The sequence below is a fragment of the Cydia pomonella genome, chromosome 20, assembly GCF_033807575.1.
Source record: "Cydia pomonella isolate Wapato2018A chromosome 20, ilCydPomo1, whole genome shotgun sequence".
Lineage (NCBI taxonomy): Eukaryota > Metazoa > Arthropoda > Insecta > Lepidoptera > Tortricidae > Cydia > Cydia pomonella.
The window spans coordinates 16,985,182-17,008,096 of NC_084722.1; the positions used below are offsets into that span (position 1 = coordinate 16,985,182).

A 22,915-nucleotide genomic window follows, 5' to 3' on the forward strand; every position below is an offset into this window, starting at 1 on the left:
GAACAAAAGTTATTTGCAATAATCGACAACAAAAAGAAACACATTGTGTTAATTTTTGGCAGTGTTTTTGACAATTTGTTCGAAATATTTGATAATGATGACATTTTTTAAAAGTCAGAAGCTTTATTAGTGTCATAAATAAAAAGATAATCAAAAAGGTCGAAGAAGGTTCCATACTATTCTTTTAGGATATTACCTTAGGAGCTACTAACACATACAGGCTGCTTCAAAGTAAAAAAATTGTAATTTGTTAATTTCTTCGAAACCGCTACACCGGTTGTTATGATACTTTGTACACTCGTTCTAAATACCCTAATGCATATGTACATTTCGGCTTTGTCTACTGGCTAGGGTCACACTGTATAAATGCATTTTTAATACAGTTGACCAAAAAGTGCTACTTCACGTAGCTGTTTAGCGTTCGCAAAGTTGGTTTTTGCGAACTAGTGCTTTTTACTTTTCCAACTTTTTAAAATTTATTTCTGACCGTAAACCATACCAAAGAGTTTGGATGCCCAAAAACCTTATATATAATTTTATTTCGCCATTACACGTTTCGCCTACTGCCCATTAAAGACATCTCGGGACTCGTAAATAATGACACACATGAAGGCCTTTCTGTAGTAATGTCATCGATTCGAAACCTGATCAAACATCTTTCGCTTGAAAAAAAAATCGAACGCAACATAAAAAAAAATGTTACTATTTTTCTTCTAAAAAGTGCACAGATTATCTGGAAGAGAACGCTGTTTAGCGATAAGACCGCCTGTTGTCTGCCTCTATAACTAATCAATTGTTTTTTTAAGCTGTATATTTTACTAACGTGTGCCAATAAAGAGTATTCTATCTATTTATCTATCTTATTCCGATCGAATTCATCAATAACTTTTTTTTTAACTAACGAAAAACAATAATTCAGTCATTATGATATCTGCAATCCCGGGAATAACGCACGGCCGTCCGGTCAGTGCTCAGCAAGCTACGTTCGGAGAAGGATCTAAGGGCTCCTTAAGATGTCTATAACCGTTTCCTCGTGAATCATTCCTTAAGGGGATGAAATGAGGGGTACTTACGACATGGAGCTACATGGACGAAGTCACGGGAAAAAAGTGTTGATATAATAAGCAATTATATTTTCACCTCAGCAGCTCGAACAAGCCTACTTTCGTCGCTGCGGGGAGTGCCGAAAGTGCGACTTTCCTCACTCCAGGGAGTGACGAAAGTGCGGTTTTCCTCACTTCAGGGAGTGCGACAAGCTTTCGTCATAATGATGATGCTTTTCATTCATGAATGTAAATAAATGTGGTTAACTTTACTTGATGCTGAATTTTTTTTTACCTTTAATATGTTCTCACTATTGAGAGCAAAGTTATTTTCCATCGCGTGTTTTCGAGTCCGTCGCTACGCTCATGATTCTGATTTAGAATCTTTCTCTTACTCAGGACTCAAAATCAACACTCGCAAGAAAAGCCAACTTTCTTCTCTTGTTGCACAAATAACTATTATTCATATCCATTTCCTCAGTATACGGTGAAATATACTGTGTGCATTACCACATTTAACACCCTGGATAAAGAAAGTATTATTTTGTAGGAAAAATACCAATGTATACGGACTTCTATCTCTTAATTATAACTGGTTGCTTATCATCACATTGAATTGACTTCTATTTTTTGGTATTAGAGTACATTTTCGTACGAAAGCTAAAAGCAGTCAGATACAGTTTCTGCTAGTATGATATCGATTCAGGTATAAAGCTTGATACTTTCGAGTTTACTGTGAGACGTAACGTTATAAGTGTAATAATGGTTTCCATCTGACAAATAACTGTTTTTAGTTAGAATACAAAGAAATAACTCTTATATGTATAATAACATTAAATTGGACGTGGATATGAAGTAACTCAGTCTTTACGCTCTTGAGTACAATATGTTAGTTTTTTTAAAGTACTAGTAACTTCAAGTTTTGGTCTTGCAATTCAGTAATAACGATTGTGTCTGAAGCGGTAAAATATACCTTGATATTTTCGTTATCTAGAGGGCATTGCAATTGTTGCGTAACAAGGACTGTAGGTTATGTATGTGTAAAACATGTAACAGATAAAAAGACAAAACGGCCTCTCTAGCCTAGTTAGTGACCCTGCTTACCAAGTATGAGGTCCCGGGTTCCAATTATGGTAAGGGCATTTGTGTGTTTATCACAAATATTTGTTCTCGAGTTATAACACCCATAAATTCTATGTATATTAATTAGTTTTTACACACATCTAACTCTTACAGAGCTTACTATGGGACTAAGTTGATCTGTGTAAAATTAACCTATAAATAATTTATTTAATTATTTCAAAAAATGAGATTTTTTAGAACTGTATTAAAATTCCGAAACAGTTTTTTAATCGTTGCTGACTTACGTATAATACACATCTACAACGTAAGTGATAGTGTTACCATGAAACTTTTCCGTTACCCAAAAGAAACAGTTTTTAAAACCGTTACCAAAATAACGCTTAGCCTCAACATAGCTCGTGATATATGTGCACCGGTAATGGCGCGACAAATTAAGCTCCCAGCGTCCTGCTTATTGGATATTGTGATGTAGTAGAGCCCGATTCGAACTTAACTACAAATGGTGTCAAATCGATTTCAAACTAACATCATTCGCTCGTTCATCTCACTCGTACACTAAAAAGTCATAAACAAAATACGATTTTATTAGTTGTATTACCTACAGGCTTGTACATTCCAATGGTCGTTTATACGTGGTCATATATAAGAATTTTGGAGACCCTTTATATCTCTAAGGATAATTTGATGATCGTTTTTTATTATGTATATATTTTAGCTCAGATACTTAGACTTTTACATTTCTAAAGAATTTTAGTATATGTCTGTTGTTTGTATTTATTTATTGTTGTTTTTTTTAGTGTAATTCGATGTTTAGAGACTGTATACATCTCTAATAAAGTATCTGATGTATCATTCTTTCATTCTATATTTGTAATTTTAGGTTTATTTTATTGCTTGCGAAAATTTTACATGTAAAAGTTCCCCTGTGACCTATTTGCTGAATAATTGTTTGAGTTTGAGTATAATAAAATAAAAGTGCTTGTTACAAAGCCTATTTGAATAAAGAATATATGTATTGACAAATAACATCTGTTACTATAGTTTTAGTCTTTATATTTATTTAGTTTTTTACTCGCGTATTGTATCTGAAATATCTTCGTACGCAGTTTCTGTTTTTTCTTAAATTTTATATTCTATTATAGATTTAGATTTTCTCACTGATCGATTTCTAGTGATAGTAAGCGATCTCGCTCGCATCTGTGCTGCAAAAGCACATATATCAACTCTGGCAACCTTACTCACCGGCAGAAACACAACACTATGAGTGAGTGTGAGTGTTTGTTTATATACAGGGTGACCTTAGCCATTGGACAAGCCCTGAAATCCCACGTAGGGTTACTTCTCAGGAATGTTCTGACGTTGATATTTATTTAATTATAACAAAAGATAAAAAAATATTTTTTTCGAACAAGTTATTTGCAATAATCTACAACAAAAAGAAACAGACTGTGTTAATCTTTGGCAGTGTTTTTGACAATTTGTTTGAAATATTTGATAATGATTACATTTTTTAAAAGTGAGAAGCTTATTAGTGTCATAAATAAAAAATATAATCAAAAAGGTCGAAGAAGGTTCCATATTATTCTTTGAGGATATCACCTTAGGAGCTACTAACACATACAGGCTGCTCCAAAGTAAAAAATGGTAATTTGTTAATTTCTTCGAAACCGCTACACCGTTTGTTATGATACTTTGTACACTGGTTCTAAATACCCTAATGCATATGTACATTTCGGCTTTGTCCAATGGGACACACTGTATTAAATATTTTGCTACTATATCGCATTGGTTTCAGCCTGTACTGATTGTATGTGTAGACAAAATAAAAAAATAATGTAAAAATTAGTAGCCGCATCGGAAAGTTCGAAAGACGCTTCTGCAGGTGACTGTTATTAGGAAAACTGTTCGCTATTAGCTATGGAAAGAGCCAATATTGGGCTTTGAGCAAATGACCATAAATAGCATGTGTTTGCTTATGAAGCTCTATTGCCAGCAGTTTCTATTCTGATATATTTTTTAGAAGAAACCTGAATTAATAACTAACGTAGATAAATATAATAAATAAATAAATAATAAATAAATAAATATTATAGGACATTATTACACAAATTGACTAAGTCCCACAGTAAGCTCAATAAGGCTTGTGTTGAGGGTACTTAGACAACGATATATATAATATATAAATATTTAGAAATACTTACATACATAGAAAACACCCATGACTCAGGAACAAATATCCATGCTCATCACACGAATAAATGCCCTTACCAGGATTTGAACCCGGGACCATCGGCTTCATAGGCAGGGTCACTACCCACAAGGCCAGACCGGTCGTCAAAATCATAGATGTTACAAACCATCTGTAATATTAGCTGTAGTTGGTTTTAATTACAAGATTTTAACTTGCTCTGTCAGTACAAGGTGTAACAATAAAAAGCGGCCAAATGCGAGTCGGACTCGCCCATGAATATTTACGTACCATTTATGACGTATAAAAAAAAACTGCTTACTAGATCTCGTTCAAACCAATTTTCAGTGAAAGTTTGCATGGTAATGTACATCATATATTTTTTTTAGTTCTATAATTCTCTTATTTTAGAAGTTGCAGGGGGGGGGGGGGGGGCACACATTTTACCTATCCTGATAAAAAAAATCGAGTTTCAGTTCTAAGTATGAGGAACCCGCAAAATTTATTGTTTTTTTTTCTATTTTTGTGTGAAAATCTTAATACGGTACATAGAATACATCTACTTACCAAGTTTCAACGGTATAGTTCTTATAAGTTTCGGAAAAAAGTGGCTGTGACATACGGACGGACAGACAGACAGACAGACATGACGATACCATAAGGGTTCCGTTTTTTACCATTTGGCTACGGAACCCTAAAAATAGCGGAGATCCGCCTAAGATCATATTATTCGGTATCGTATTCTGATTAGTATAGAATAAATGAAAAAAAAAATTACAGAAAAAAATGTTTGGTCTTTGTGCGGAGAGTTGTCCGACTTGGAAGACTTGCCCAATAGAAAAAAAAAATTTCGCGTCAAATTTTTTTTCCAATTTTTCCTAATCTGAACACGATACTGAATATACCCTTAAACGGATGCCCACTATTTTCGTTACATCCTGTATGTAGTTATGTTAGTTAGAGTGGGTCAAATCTTGGAAGCTAAATTTGACCCACTTTCCGATTTTCGATATAGCTGTAATTTGGCATACATATCTAAATAGGATGACAATGCAATGTTATGTGGTCATGGAGCTGATCTGATGATGGAGACAGGAGGTGGCCATGGGAAATCTGTGATAAAACAACGCAAACGAGTTGTGTTTGGCGTTGTTAGAATAATTTCGACGAGTATTTGTTGCCTCTGGAAAGATAATTTCAGTTATCTGTAAAAGTTTGTACCAAAAATGTTTTTTTTTTTGCCAAAAACTTGTTGAATATAACGGATTGTTTAGTAAAAAATAAAATAAATAAATAAATATTATAGGACATTATTACACAAATTGACTTAGTCCCACAGTAAGCTCAATAAGGCTTGTGTTGAGTGTACTTAGACAACGATATATATAATATATAAATATTTATAAATACTTAAATACATAGAAAACACCCATGACTCAGGAACAAATATCCATGCTCATCACACGAATACATGCCCTTACCAGGATTTGAACCCGGGACCATCAGCTTCGTAGGCAGGGTCACTACCAACTAGGCCAAACCGGACTCTCTTTTGACTTCTCAATTGAGTCTTGAATGTTGTATCAGATGTTTTCGTCCTTATTTCTAAGACCGATAAGCTACAAGTTACAATAGCCGATTGAACTGTTTAATAAACCATTTACTCGTATCAGACTCCATAACGATAATCATATTATTCGAAGAATACAAAATAACGCATTTACAATTATATTGATCGTTTAACGGTCTTATCTCAATGGATTATTTAAGGACTGATACAGATCGATATACCCAAAATAACGTTAGATTGCTAGGTCTGTACGTAACATTTCAGATGATTGACTAGTGATAAATATAAATTTGCACATTATGATAAGATAATTTATCATCGCATATTTATACAGATTTTTTTAATATTTATTATTCAGTATTGATTCAATTGGTAGCTAGTGATATAGGTATTTTTATTTAATAAATTAGTATTAAAAATGGCTATACTTAATCCGTTTGTGATCATGTCTGTGATATCATTTATGAGTGTAGCTGCTATCGTAAGTTGTATTCACATTTTTATCATTTTAGTGCCTGTTTTACAATGTCCAAGTAAACTCCTGAACAAGCTACTTGCCACTTATCTGACGAATAAAGTCATGGTTGTCGTTTCACAATCTTCAAATAAACTTAACTGGTAGATAAAGTGCTTAGTTTTGCATGAAGTTTTTTCTGGAAGTTAATTTATTTGTTAATTAGATATCCAATACTTTATTTGGACATTGCGAAACCGGCCCTTAGTGAAATTTAATTAAGCGCATTATTTTAGAGAATATTAACATAATTAATCGATTAACTACTAACTGGAATAGTGGATTTTGAATTTATGGACGAATTATCATAAATACCATATATTAAGTAGAAAGCTCAAGAGCAAAAACGTATCACTTTTTGCACACTTCGTAGAACAATAATGACCTACATTCGGAGCATTAGAAAATTAAAATTATCTATCAATTGATCTAAATAGTAATTTTGATATAATTGAAAGATTCTGAGTTTCACTGATGAACATGTCACTCTATATTCTTTATGGTTAACAAAACATTAAATTTGGAGATGTTAAAAGGTCCCATTTGAATGAATAAATATACTTCGACAACCGGTCTGGCGCAGTTCGATGGTCCCGGATTCTAATCCCGGTAAGGGCATTTATTTGTGTGATGAACACCGATTGTTGTTCCTGAGTCACCTATATACAGTGTGTCCCTAGCCATTGGACAAAGCCGAAATGTACATATGCATTAGGGTATTTAGAACCAGTGTACAAAGTATCATAACAGCTGGTGTAGCGGTTTCGAAGAAAACAAATTACCAATTTTTACTTTGGAGCAGCCTGTATGTGTTCGTAGCTCATAAGGTAATATCCTCAAAGAATAGTATGGAACCTTCTTCAACCTTTTCGATTATCTTTTTACCCACGAGGGAACGGCGACGGTATATGCGTTTGGGGTGAGAGGAATATGTTTGTGCAAACCAATGTTGCCATCTTTCTCAAAAACTGCTAGTCCGATTTTGATGCGGTTTTCAGTGATGGGTTCGGGTTTGATTGGTGAATGTTTTTTATTTATTTATGACACTAATAAGTTTCTGACCTTTGAAAAATGTCATCATTATCAAATATTTCGAACAAATTGTCAAAAACACTGCCAAATATTAACAAAGTGTGTTTCTTTTTGTTGTCGATTATTGCAAATAACTTTTGTTCGAAAAAAATATTTTTTTATCTTTTGTTCTAATTAAAAAAATATTAACGTCAGAGCATTCCTAAGAAGTAACCTTACGTGGGATTTCAGGGTTTGTCCAATGGCTAAGGTCACCCTGTATGTATGTATATCGTCATCGTTGGGGCTAGGCCGATCTGTGTCAAATTGTCCCCAAATATTTCTGGCCTCATTATTTAAGAATAATTCCTGATGCTTACGAAGTCTCATTAAGCCTCTAGTTCAACAAACGAAGTAGTAGAAGTAAAACACTCTATTGTACAAAAAGAAACATAAAATAGGAGAGAATACACATCATACGTACAAAGGCGTACTTATCCCTTTCGAGGGTCTCTTCCAGTTAACCTTTGCGCAATTGAGGAAGACTTGGAGAACGATAGACATCAAAACTGTACTAAACGGCATAAAAGAAGATATTTAATTTCCTAAAAGATAGGTAAACCTATAAGTCCTATAACCTACAATATATAAATGGGGTATGGAATAAAACAAATATGTAAATAGTCATATATAGTTATAATATATAATACATTCACATATATACATACGAAGTCACATATGGCAGTAATAAAATGCAACTCTAAAGACAGCTATTAAAATTCAAATTTAATTATTTATTTTTATTAATTTCAGGTATTGTTTATAGTGACATGCGTTAAATCAAAGAAAAAATTGAGACATGTTGAGGACGGAGACATTGAAGAAACTCGGGATTCAACTTTTAAATTACCTGCTGAAAATATACCAAGTATTACTGAAGATATACCTGTTCCAACTGTAAAAACATCTGCCTGAAGAAAGCACCTGTTCCTGTGGATGCAATGACTGACACACGCCATAAATCTGAAATGAACGTGGGTTAGAGTTCGATGCAACGCGAGCAATAGACTTCAAACCTATTTTGTTAATAAAAGTAAATTACGTTAATATTCTTTTATTTCAGTTCATACACGGTGTTTATTTTAAAGTCAGTTAAATTCAAGGGTGCATTCATAAGCAAAGATTAAGTAACTTTCTCAAAGAAACCGGTAATTCATTTAGGACATAATCAATTATTAATGTTATCCGATCCGGGCGTATACATTTGCCGTAGGGCCTGTTTACATATTGATTAGTATGAGTTTATACATTTGCTACTAAATATACAATATAATAAACATTCCCTCGTGTTATTTAATCATTGCTGAAAGATAATAATTGTGATTTTAACTAATTAGAACAAAAGCAAAATCCAAACTAAAATAATTATTTTCTTAAATGACGTAGTACAGATGCAGGCAACATATCTCACTCTAACTAAAATAAATAAATAAAATAAATAAAAATTAAATTAAATTCGTTTATTTCGGACAATAAGGAATCCATATACCTATACAACTTATAACTAAATTACAATAATAGAAATTTAAAAAAATTAAAATTATAATTAAATCAAATATACCTACTACAGCTTTAAAAATAATAAAATTAAATTACAACCATTAAAATTAATAAATTGACCATATAAATTACATTAAATAAATATAATATATTACATTAAATTGAACTTATTATTAAGGCTAACGTGCTTGGAGGACCAGTGTCCCACCTGTTATGAAATACAAATAAAATTTCGGTAATTTTTCCTTGACTATTAATTTTCTACAGACGTGCATGGGGTCATGGCGGTCAAAACATCACGTGATCATTCTAAAGAAAAAGAAGTGTCGGTCGCCATGCCCGGACCCAGACAGTTTTAGCGTAGGTACGTCATTCTTTAATGTCCTCTATCTCAAGCCTTCCTTCGAAAATCATCCATCACTTTCTACGTGCACTGACACCAAACCGATATTAGAATGATATTGGAATTAAATTGTCAGCTGTCTTGCGTGCGTTCAATACACTCTGACTTATCCGCATAAGTATAAGTGCGGGAGCCCGCGCGAATACCAGATAACTGATTTGATCCCAGTATCAATTTGATGTCAAAGAACGTTCGAATTGGCCTGTCACATCCTATATCTATATGAATTAACACATGTTATGCCAATATCAAATAAATTGTAGTCCAATACGGCTTCAGGCTTACTTCTCGGTATGTATCGATCGAAGACAATATTAAATTTACTATTGACTAAGCACATATGTCTTTACTTTCAAGTTTCAGAACTAGGTCAATTCTGCAGCTCTGGACACGATCCTTGAATCTACGAAGATAAAGACAGTTTAATAATAACTACTATCAATCTTAAAGAGTTTCACTACGCGAACGACTTAGCTGTGAGTTGAACTCCCTGTCGATGTCTTCACAATAGCCATCAGTTTTAGATGAGATCACGCGTATTCGAAATTTAGTTATTCGATCTGTTTCCGATATGTTACAGATCTGTCAGGTTAAAAAGTGACGTTCTTGGATGAAGAAATGAGTCTTTTGACACTGACAGATCATCATCATATATCAGAATATGTAACTAAATAATAAATTCGAATAAATAATACATTATTTTTATCTCCGTTTAACGCTTAATGTACGATTCCCACAAACCGACTGGAGTCGAACCGAGCCGGAGCGCATTTTAATACCTACCTATACATTATCTATGACAGAAGCCATAGAGTCCGTCCGGAGCCATCCGCATCCGCGAGGAGCCGACCGGCTTGTGGCCATACAAATGTGAAATGCGCTCCGACTCCACCTGTTCGGTGGGAACCATACTTTAAAGATAATTATATGTAGTGAGCAATTTCATAGTGATCGATCAGTTTTATGACAGACTTACAGGCCAATCCAAACATACACTGACATTAGAATAATACCTGATTGATGTCATTTAGTTATCGTGCGTCTCGCTCGCGCCAGTACATTTGCGGAGAAGTACGAGCGAAATGCACGATAACTGACATCATTTAGACGGCATTCTGATGTTAGTGTAATACGTTCGATCGTCGTTATTTCTATTTATTGCTCCTGAAAAAAAATAGTAGGTACCTAATAGAGACGGAGACAACTAAATTTCGAGTATCAATATCAAACGTGATTAACATAAAATAGAAAAAGTGAACATTATAAATAAACATTACCAGTTTTTATTTTTGTCTAGTCTTTGTGACAAGGACAAGAACACTCCCGCGAACCAGTAAGAAAGAGATGGGAAATCGCGATTCTGTTAAAGTCCGTGCAATTTAAAACTTTTCTCTGTAATATATAGTCGGGATAAGTTTATCGAAACGTGATGTATTGCACTCTAAAGAGATAGGACTTGGCTTGTGTGGATTCTAAGATTTATAACAAACTTCTGCGGTGGCAGCATGGTTGCATTTTATCGCCTGTCACTATGCCTGTCACTTTCGCACTTACATACTTGTTAGAACGTGACAAGCATAAAAGTGATAAAAATGGAACCATGATACCACCGCTGGTGTACATTCACCGCCGCATTACTGTTGCCATTATGATGATCATTCTGTCATTTTATTAACGAAATTGACAATGACAGCAATGTAGCAACAGTAATACCAACTGCATTACTGTTGCATTCCCAACGTTACCTTAACAATACACATACAGATTCATATTCTACACGGTATTTTATTTAAACTCCGTTAATTTCGGGGTATGTCTAAGTATATTTAAGGGGCTGTCAACACCCAATGTCCTTGAAATTAGTGTTACTTAAACAGTTTTTTAAGAAAGTCTATTTGTTTTAGTCAAGTAAGAAAAATCTATGTTCATATTAATTATATTTCAAAGACCGTGGTTGTACTCGATACATGATTGAACGAAATCGGCTCGATAGAAAATAATTGCAAAGATTGGTCTTAAAATCACAATTAAACGGTTTTATGTCTTTATTGTTTTGACTTATGGGTCTGCAATTAAAATCACAATTCCAAAACATTTATATCTAAACCGCTATTGAGTAAAATATTACACTAATAATCCACTTTTTTTATTTAAATAATTTTCTTATTATTCCCTTGCCCAGACCCAGTAACATGCGACAGTGCTATCTCATTTACTCCGAAACAAATAGACAGTGTGCGCGCTTTAGGTATTGACAGCCTCTTAATGGAAAACTGAACGGCATAATATTATTTTTATTTTATTTTTGTAAAAAGTATTGAATAGCGTTGTTGTAACATGGACTTTAATTATGTTGAAATCCACCAAACAATTGAAAACTATAACATATCAATCACATTTCAAATAACGATCGTCCGAGATAGTACTTGCGTTTAGTAAATTTATTTTATTTATTTATTTATTTATTTATTTAAACTTTATTGCACACATAAAGAAAAATGTACAAATGGCGAACTTTATGCCAAAAGGCATTCTCTACCAGTCAACCATTGGGTCAAACAGAGACATTTGTGTATGTTGGTGCAGGAAACAATAATAACAAATAATAAGGAAAAAATTAAACGTGAAGTCAAATAATATTAAAAATATATACATAGTTAAATACTACTACTTATATAATGTATAAAAGATAGACTAATACATATAATTATGTACATATACATGATGGTGAACCTTATTTAAGTTCTTCTGACAGAAGATGCTTGCGAAGTAGTCGTTTGAAAACGGAATTTATACACTAATCAATATGTAAACAGGCCCTAAAGCAAGTGTACACGCTCGTAAAAGCCTTATCAGATAAAAAATCATTGATTACCTCCAAAATGGATAATGGAATGGAATGGATGGAGATTCCAGTTAATTAGAATACCGGTTTCTTTGAGAAAGTTACTTTTTTTAATACCACGACGGTGGCAAACAAGCATACGGCCCGCCTGATGGTAAGCAGTCACCGTAGCCCATGGACGCCTGCAACTCCAGAGGTGTTACATGCGCGTTGCCGACCCTTTAAAAACCTACTTAATTTAAGCTCAGGAATGCACCCTTGAAATTAACGGTATGTATACTATGTTAGATTGTCTATTGTATCATAACGTCCTATTCTAAATTAACTATTACCACCAAAGTCAAGGTTAACTGAAACATAATCTATATTATACATATTATCTATCAAGCAGGCCAATTCGAATTTTAGCTATTCGATTTGTTTCCGATACGATACTGATCTGTCAGCTACAAAAGTTACATTTCTACAACCAAAAACGTCACTTTTGATACTAACAGATCATATTGGAAACAGATCGAATAACTAAAATTGGAATATACCTATATATGTTGGTAACCTAACTGTAACCACAGACCCCACAGACCGAGTAATTATACAGAGTGGGCTCTGCGGTCGTCTATCGTTGACAGAATGGACTGATCGTTCACGAACATTATTGAAACGAGGGTTATGTACTGTCAGTCTAACTACAGCCCTTATATTTTGGTGAACTTCGTGAGGTGATTAATTGGCATTTAGATATGTAGTTAGACTACCGACTCGTACATGTTTCATGGTATAGTTGTCTCCATTAATTTCAAAACTTATATTATAATTATACACCGTGATTTTATTGAATTCCGTTAAGTCTGGGGTATGGGTAAGTACGTTTAAGGATACTCATGGCATAGTTAATAAAAAAAAATATTTTTTATGTTTATTTTTATTTTCATAAAAAGTAATAAAATGTTTCATATAGCGTTGTTGTAATACAGTCATTACATTTAATTCAGCCAAACAATTGAAAACTGTAACATATCAATGTCATTTCGAACATCGATCGTCCAAGATAGTACTTACGTTTAGTAGCAAAGTACAAACTCGTACTCAATTGTATTTCTTTAAGCTGTATCTTCTACTGAGGTGCGCCAATAAAGAGTATTATATCTATCTATCTATCTAAACACTAATCAATATGTAAAAAGGCCCTAAGGCAAGTGTATACGCTCGTAAGGGCCTTATAAGATAAAAATAAATTATTGATTATCTCCGAAATGGAGGTAATTAGATACCGGTGTCTTTGAGAAAGTTACTTAATTTAAGCTCAGGAATGCACCCTTGAAATTAACGGAAATAAAAAAACACGGTGTATAATATAATAACTTTATTGTAAGTAAAAGAGCACGTTACATAAAGAACACAGTACACATGAGTTTGTACAAACACACAGTGGATTTTGGGACCCGAAAAAGTGACATGGTTCAGTTTATCACAAAATCGAATAGGCCTACTTAAATGCACCCCGAAACAAGTTAAATTTTTTTCTGAAAACTTGTAGTTTTTTTTCTAGACGAATCAGATGTTGGCTAAGCTGTATCATTTTGTCGATATAAAGAATTTTCCCAATTTTCCGGGGTCGTATTGAGCGTTTGTGAAATTCGTCTAGAAAAAAAACTACAAGTTATCAGAAAAAAAATTAACTTGTTTCGGGGTGCATGTAAGTAGGCCTATTCGATTTTGTGATAAACTGAACTATGTCACTTTTTCGGGTCCCAAAATCCACTGTGAAACGTGACAGTATGGAGTGGTCAAACTTTCGACCCCGAAACTAGGTAAGCACCTGTGCCTTAGGGGCTAGATTAAGTCCAAATTCGATGTCGTAACAATGTTTAGGTCATATGGAATTGTCTGACAATAGTTTCATCTCGCAGTTAGATCTTGACAAGGCTTTACAGTTCAAATTAAATAACAAAAATAAGCTTATTATACCTTATTTTGACGACCGGTTTTGCCTAGTGGGTAGTGACCCTGCCTGCGAAGCTGATGGTCCCGGGTTCAAATCCTGGTAAGGGAATTTATTCGTGTGATGAGCATGGATATTTGTTCTTGAGTCATGGGTGTTTTCTATGTATTTAAGTATTTATAAATATATATATATCGTTGTCTATAAGTACCCTCAACACAAGCCTTATTGAGCTTACTGTGGGACTTAGTCAATTTGTGTAATAATGTCCTATAATATTTATTTATTTATTTATACCTCCCTCTATAGGATCTAAAGTAAAATATGATAAGTGTTTTTGTGTATCTTTTTTGATTTAAAAAATACTATCGAACATATTAGAATGTCGTTTAGGTACAAAATAAAATATAAAGGTATCTTAATATAAGGTAAAGTACTAAACGATACCTCTTTTCGTGTCGAAGCTAAGTTGAATAGTGCCCTAATATTAGAATTTTGTAAAACTATTTTTATTAACACGTTCACGAACAGTCCGTCGAGAGATTTAAATGGAGTGCTTCTTGATAAGTCACGAGTTCACTACGGCTACGGCGATTCAATTCAATTCAATATTTTATTGATAAAATAAAATTTTACATGTCAGGTACATTGTGCTTATAGCTAAGTCTTATAATTTAATATTACTCATAGTTGAGAGGCAAGGCTGAGTTAACGAACCAGTTGTTTTGTATGTATATATATATATATATATATATATATATATATATATATGTGTACATAGTTTTACTCACTTGATACAGTGCTAGGTCTCGAAAAAGGCATCGACAGAATAGTATGCATCAGACACCAGTTTAGATTTAAGTTTTTTATTGAAATTTTCGTCGATCATTTTTACTTTGACGAAACCTCAATCCCGTTCACAGACGGCGAGTTTTCATAGGAGTATAATGAAGACAAGTATCTTGTGCCGTTTAAGGTACACCACAGTAAAATTTTTATCACAGAAAATTTTTCAGAGTTACTTACCGACTTTTTGCATCATCAGTATAAGGCCGCGTGCTGTGCCTCGACACGGCTGAGGACATTACATTGTATTTTAAAAGTTTCAAAATTAACTCGCAATTTTTATCTGCAAATAAAAAAAACTTTAGTTGTTAACGTTGTAATGATTTTTTTCACTAAGGTGTAAATATAAATAGCGTACCGTATGCAGAAGACACAAAAAAAAAATCTGCATTTTTTTTACTTTGATATCGCCAAAACTCATATAATTTTTTTTGCTCCTTTTTTTATGGAGGATAGGTAGGCGTTTGACCACGATCACACCGGATGGTAAGCGATGATGCGGTCTACGGTGGAGCATGCTTACCTACAAGATACCTATTTACTCTAGCCTTGAAGACCTTTCCTTTGACCTAAAGATTGCGTGGTTAAAATCTGTCTTGTTTATTTGGCCCACGGTGTATATCTACATGCGTACCACAGTATAATAAATTGAATACTCGCTTAAATTTCGAGTTCTGGAGCAAATTTTAGAGCAAAGTAGGCATACGAGTATGAAATTTTAGGGTTTTTACTTTTATTTTATTTGAACATTGTATTTGCCCTCCATAATATAACTTGACTAATGTATGGAACTAAACTGGGAATTACTACGTTCCCGGCAAGGCAGCAATACTTTGTGAAATGTGCACATAAAAACGGCAAGTCGGTCATCTAAGATATACGTTGGTAATGCTAAAAGTTTCTGGATTAAGCAACTTAGAGAGAATGCATTAAATTGACATGTACTAACATCAGGTTTAAATTTGCAATTTATAAATAATTTCTTTCATAACTTGTCCATGCACTTTTGAACCCTACTGTACATTAGGATACAATTATACGGGAGAATTCAATTAACAAAAAACTAGGACTTTGCTAATCCGCGAAATAATAACGTGCTGGTTAATCAGTGCTAACGCATTACTTTTACTTGCGTATTTAAAGTTCCCACCCTCCCTCTAAGATAATAATCGGATTAGCAAAGTAACATTTTTGTTTTATCCGCAAAGTAACGCATGATAATATCATATGTCCGAGAGATTTTTCGTGCTACAATTTAAACGACTTTTAATTTTCATTTTCAGACAACAACATAGGTATAAAAGGCTTCGAGCATCATAATAAAGAACACTTTTGGTGCTTTTATTTTTGAATTACTGTTACGGATGTTTACCAAAAAAGGACGTAATTCAACAGCGACGCCCTAAAAACGAAGTAAACAAATTAACCACGGAGAACCCAAAATAAGTGCCTGAGCAAAAATATGTTTTCGGGTTTGTCCCATTGTACAGAAAAAATATTCTTATCAAAAAAAAAGATATTTGAAACAGTTCAAAGGCCTAAAAGCGTAGTAGAGTGCCTCTATATGAAGCTGGGGGTTTTTTTCCATTTATTCCCGCCGGGCACAGATGGGAATAAGCGCTACATACAAATCATTCCCATCTGTGCCCGCGGTGGTCACGTGGGGCGTCACAGAAGGGAATAATACACCAAGCTGTAGGTTTTGGGTCCGAATTCTGGTAAGGGTATTTATTTGTGCGTTTAACACAGATATTTGTTTCAGAGTCATGGATGTTTCCTTTGTATATTTATGTATTTTATATTCAAGTATACAGTGTGTATTTTTGATATAACCTCAAACTTAAACTAGACGTAGGTTTTAGTGCTATAAAACAATTCTGAAAGATTTTTTTAGTTTAGTCTTCACTACCAGAGCATAATTTTTTTTTTTTTTCGAGCGGCAATGTATTTCGTACACCATGATCGCTTGTGACAGTTGTGACGTAGCATCATTAATGAGACGTTTTGAGTTAAAACAAAGTAGTGATACATTGCTTGCTGAAATATGTCGTATGAAAAAATAAAAGTCGTCAATTTTTTATAAAACTTGTGTGTGTTAACTGCCCTTTGATTATGTGGTCGTATCAAAAATAATACAGCGTGTATTTTTGATACGAAGCTTTGTTTGATTTGGGGTTGGATCAATGTAAGATTGTCAGAAATCTTGAAACTTTCAGTATACCCTAAGTACGTCGGCTCGGGTGAGCAAATGGTCGCCCGCGGGCGCGCGTTACCGGCGCCGCCCGTGGGACTTGTGATAAATATCTTGGTTTGAGGATATCCCTGGAAAAACGTTTGGAAGACGATTTATCACTGAACGTTTCGGGGTGATAATTCTTTTGACCACTGTTCCAGCCTAGCGTAATTTAAGTAAATATAATCATCTCTAAGAGTGGGCGTAAAGCAAAGAAATAAGAAGGCGACAAAAGATATAGCGCTTCAGGCGAAAAAGAGATGACCATCGAGCGGGTTTTTGTCAGAGATATAATATGTACCTCTATTGCTTGTTACATCCCTCGGATATATCACTTTTATACAAAAACTATACTGCTACGGAATGCAGGGTAACGATAGGTATAAAAATAAAATAAAACGAATATACCGACTAAGAATAAGATAAAACGAATATGTCGACCAGTTTGGCCTAGTGGGTAGTGACCCTGCCTACGAAGCCGATGGTCCCGGGTTCAAATCCTGGTAAGGGCATTTATTCGTGTGATGAGCATGGATATTTGTTCCTGAATCATGGGTGTTTTCTATGTATTTAAGTATTTATAAATATTTATATATTATACCCTCAACACAAGCCTTTTTGAGCTTACTGTGGGACTTAGTCAATTTGTGTAATAATGTCCTATAATATTTATTTATTATTTATACCACATGTTTTCGAGATTTTTTTCTATCGAGCCAATTTGATCATTCTAAGGTTTTCGGTGAATATATAATATTTGGTGATGAGGACGGAAATCGTAATAACGGCGATGACATATCATAAAATTTAATATGTATCTAATTAGGTGTCCTATCGTTTGGCCAAAACATGTTTAGCAAATTGACACTTGGCAACCAACTACTGGCAAAATTATATTTTAGCAAATCATTTTTTTACAACAATATTTTTGACAAATTATTCTTATTACCAAATAATTAACTAATAAAATTTCATTTCATAACAGATCTTTTTGACAAATGATTATTTAACAACAAAGTTAACAAATAAATCTATCATTGGTCAAAAAATGTTTGCTAAAATGTATTATTTGACATGTGTTTCTGTACTAATAAACTGTAAGCGAGCCAGACCTGTCGGGGCAATCCGACTCGGATAGGTTAGGTTAGAAGCGAGGTTTTTTTTTTAACAACGCGAAAAATGTAAGCAACGATTGCTTGCTTGTTTTGCAACTAAGTAACTTACCTCAAAATAATCTGGCCCAATGGAAAATTGCAACCATGCAGAATTATTCCCTCAAAGTTTGGTGAATGTATAAATTTGCTAAACATATTACTAGGTGACATGAAAAATATAAAATTGATACTTTGTATTTTGACATATTGTAATAATGTATTATTTACTAAATGATTATTTGTCAAGTGACTTTTTGTAAAATGATACATTTGCGGAATAACATATTTGCCAAATAATACTTTGGTGAAACGTTTTTTGTAAAATGAAAATTTGCCAACATTGTTTTGGTTAAACATTAGTGAACCATCTAATTATTTCCAGCTATTCCAGACGCAATCCTTTCTCACAATCACTTTTTTTTAAACGCAAAGTAGAATTTTGAAGTATAATATGTTAGAAATGATTGCTAGCACGTTATTATGTCGTGTATTAGCAAAATAATATTGTTTTGTAAAGTTTTGGTTGAATTTCGTACTTGCAAATATAGACTACTTCCCGTGTGATTATTTTCATGGTATTTGCCCTAGATTGAAACTTGTATCAATTTTGAGTTAGCCGCCTCTGAAGCAAATTTTTCTGCTAGATTGTTAGATAATATATCTAGAGTCTAAAAAAAATAAGTTAGCAGTGATTTTAATAGCCCAGACGGTGCACGTGTTATTTTAAACGTCAAACTTTTATGAAATTATGACGTTTACTTGACACTTGTACCGTCTGGACTATCAAAATCGTTGCCGACTTATCTTGGTCTGACTCTATCATGCTGTGTATCGATGTTACCTATCTTATCATGCACACTGCACACATTCGGGTTGAATGACTTATTTTACTTTTCAGAACGAAAGGTATTCTGACAAATAAATAAATTTAGAATAAATAAATATAAATATAAATATTATAGGACATTATTACACAAATTGACTAAGTCCCACAGTAAGCTCAATAAAGCTTGTGTTGAGGGTACTTAGACAACGATATATATAATATATAAATATTTATAAATACTTAAATACATAGAAAACACCCATGACTCAGGAACAAATATCCATGCTCATCACACGAATACATGCCCTTACCAGGAATTGAACCCGGGACCATCAGCTTCGTAGAAGTATCAAGAAAGGGTAAAACACTTTCTGACTTTTTTTAATTCAAAGGTGCTTTCATTTCTTTCATATTGCAGTTTTTTCTCCTTAGATAAGTGTATTAATTTGACGTACAGATGGTAACTGCAGCTGCATGACTGATACAACATTACAGCTGTGGTCTTTACACGGGCGCTCTGTCAATTTTCTTGATAAAATGAGTGACAGAATGAACCTCTTAAATCAACAGACGCAGCGGTAGCAACAACAAAGTGCAGAATATTTTTTATGGATAATTTCTGTCCAATATAAATTGTAAACAAAGAGTCAGCAGGTGAAACTGATCGGAAATTCAGACACAAAGTTTTCAAAGTCGACCAACTGCGACAGAAAATTCGATAATAAAAAATCAACAGTAAAAAATTCAACAATAGAAAAAGTTGCTCCATACTTCACAGACATCCATCAAAGTCAACGGAACGCAATGTTCTCACATTAAACAACAAATAAAAATACTAATCCCAACGGAGTGGGTTTCCAAGACTATTGTTAAGACCCGTTAACTCGGCCGGTGTATGACGTTGCCTGTAGAACCTTCGTATATTCTGGCTCACAACGGGTTCAATACAGGAAGAATGGTGGGGTGACCCGACGTTCTGATTTGTTCCGGACTTCCTGATTTCTGGCTACTGAATAAATTAATAAATATTATAGGACATTATTACACAAATTAACTAAGTCCCACAGTAAGCTCAATAACACCCATGACACAACACTAAAAACACCCTTGACTCAGAAACAAATATCCATGCTCATCACACGAATATAATACATATACCAGGATTTAAATCGGCTTCATTCATACGACCGGTCTGCCCTAGTGGGACCTTGACTCCCACTAGGGCAGACCGGTCGTCGAATGTATAAGGAATAAATATGTTCATTCCTTGACTACAAATATCTAACATGGCAAAATAAAAATTAACGGTATCTATTATTAAGTAGTAAACAAAGTTGATTTTAAACATGATGCCTCGGCCACCAAATGCATACGTGCTTTCCATCCCTCTCGGATACTCTTACTATCTCGAATTTTGAACGTGTCTTTCCATGGTTAATATGTGTTTATGTAATGTAATGTTATACGTTGTAATGTTATGTATAAGTTTCTTTTTGTTCCTCTTTTTATCTATTTTTTTTTTGCCACAGATAAACTATTTATATTTCTAGTTTCAAAATAGGACTGGCATGGTAACCCTACTAAGGGGTAAGGTTAGCTGGCCATATAAATATCATTGCGTATTGGGAGCCGTTTGCTTTAACTTATTGCCTGCGCTATTCGCTGATCGAAAAGGTGTCGTTTGAATGTATCTGTCCCGTAAACAAGGTACAACATGGTAACCCTAGTGAGGGGTCAGGTTAGCTGGCCATATAAATATCATTGCGTGTAGGGAGCCGTTGGCTATAACTTATTGCCTGCGCTGTTCGCTGATCGAAAAGGTGTCGAATTTAAAAAGGGACGCATCTGGGCACTTATTTGAATAGGTTGTGCTATTTATAGTAACGTAATAAGGTTATGTAAAGATAGCGCACATGCCAATTTTATTTTTCTATCGTGAACAAATGTTTGACAATGAAATATTGAATTATTTAACTACCTATATATATATGCTCGTCCTTGAGAAAAGGTTCTGGGTTAGCCTACCTCAGGTCATAGGTATGAGCTGAGGTAGGCTAAGGTTAAGGTAAGGAATTTTTGGGCATAAATGATAAATCGTTTAAAACTACCTTTTCAGTGAAGGAAAAACATCGTAAAGTAACTTTAATTTAAAAACTAGACAGCCCGATGGTAAACGGTTACCGTAGCCTATAGAAGCCTGCAACTCCAGAGGTGTTACATGCACATTGCCGACCCTAACATGCGTCCGCACCCTCGTTGAGCTCTGGAAACCTTACTCACCGGCAGGAACACAACACTATGAGTAGGGTCTAGTGTTATTTGGCTGCGGTTTTCTGTTAGGTGGAGGTACTTCCACAGTTGGGCTCTGCTCTAGATCTGGAATGACATCCGTTGTGCTGTGCCCTACCACTAAACGAGAACTGCTGCTACTAAGCGAGATGACATTCACAGTGGCCATACCTCTTCAGTCTGAGTAGATCAACTACCATACAAACAGGTCTTCTATGAAGCGCCATATATTCCCTTCATCGCTCTTACGGAGTTCGGAATATCAGTTGCAATCTATACATATCCTAACGAACTCCCAGCCGACTTCGGTCCCCAGGCATAACAGCCGATATTAACAGTCGGTATTAGACTAATATTATTAGTCCACGAACTGTCATGTCGTATGAGTTACCATGGCAACACACTTATAATATTAGACTAATTCCGTTCGAGATATGGGCCGCTGGCCTAGCCCTATGGAAGGTAGAGGCAAGGAACAAAATCTCCATATACCAAAAAGTGTTCGACAAAAAACCATAAATAGTTGGCGCTACAATACCTAGAATACTTGAGAAAAAAATCTAATCATAGACAGCGCACTTCACTCCGTCAATAACGCCTAGGTTCTTAGCTACTCTAGCGCTAATCTGGAGATATTTGGAACTATTATTTATAGCTGACAGCTGGACACTTGCAACAACTCTCTACCTTTCCACAGCGGCAAATACTAAAGTTTAACTAGTATAACAATAAAGTGGTATCATATTAACAAGCTTGTACAAGTATGTTCTATTAATGAACACGGGTAAACCTCACCCTTTTTAGGGTTCCGTAGCCAAATGGCAAAAAATGGAACCCTTATAGATTCGTCATGTCCGTCTGTCTGTCCGTTTATGTCACAGCCACTTTTTTCCGAAACTATAAGAGCTATACTGTTCAAACTTGGTAAGTAGATGTATTCTATGAACCGCATTAAGATTTTTACACAAAAATAGATAAAAAAAATTTTTGGGGGTTCCCCATACTTAGAACTGAAACTCAAAAAAATCTTTTTCATCAAACCCATACGTGGTGGTTACGTCTTTAAAAATGATATTTAGGTTTCTAATATCATTTTTTTCTAAACTGAATAGTTTGCGCGAGAGACACTTCCAAAGTGGTAAAATATCTATTCCAAAGTGGTATGCTAACATATGATGTCAACTGCCTCATTGCCGCTTTGTTGTTTACCGTCGTAATTATTATAGTTATCTCAGTAACTTAACTGGAGTTGGTAGCTGCGCGCAACTACGCTCCCTACAGGTTTCCACGGAAGACCAGCGTCAGCGTACTACTTCAGTAGGACCTGGCATTATGCTGAGTGTTCACCTTTTTCAGTATAATTATATACAGTGTACAAGTTAGTTATAAGTCATTTTTTCTCTTTCTT

The 22,915-nt window shown here is 34.4% G+C and overlaps 1 long non-coding RNA gene across 1 annotated transcript; it reads left to right on the forward strand.

The window, feature by feature from the left end:
• The first annotated feature begins 6,217 nt into the window (after nucleotides 1-6,217).
• LOC133529413 (uncharacterized) lies at nucleotides 6,218-8,508 on the forward strand. The gene is made up of 2 exons (XR_009801131.1): nucleotides 6,218-6,365; nucleotides 8,223-8,508. It is a non-coding gene; the product is annotated as an uncharacterized LOC133529413 (long non-coding RNA).
• The last annotated feature ends 14,407 nt before the right edge of the window (nucleotides 8,509-22,915 follow it).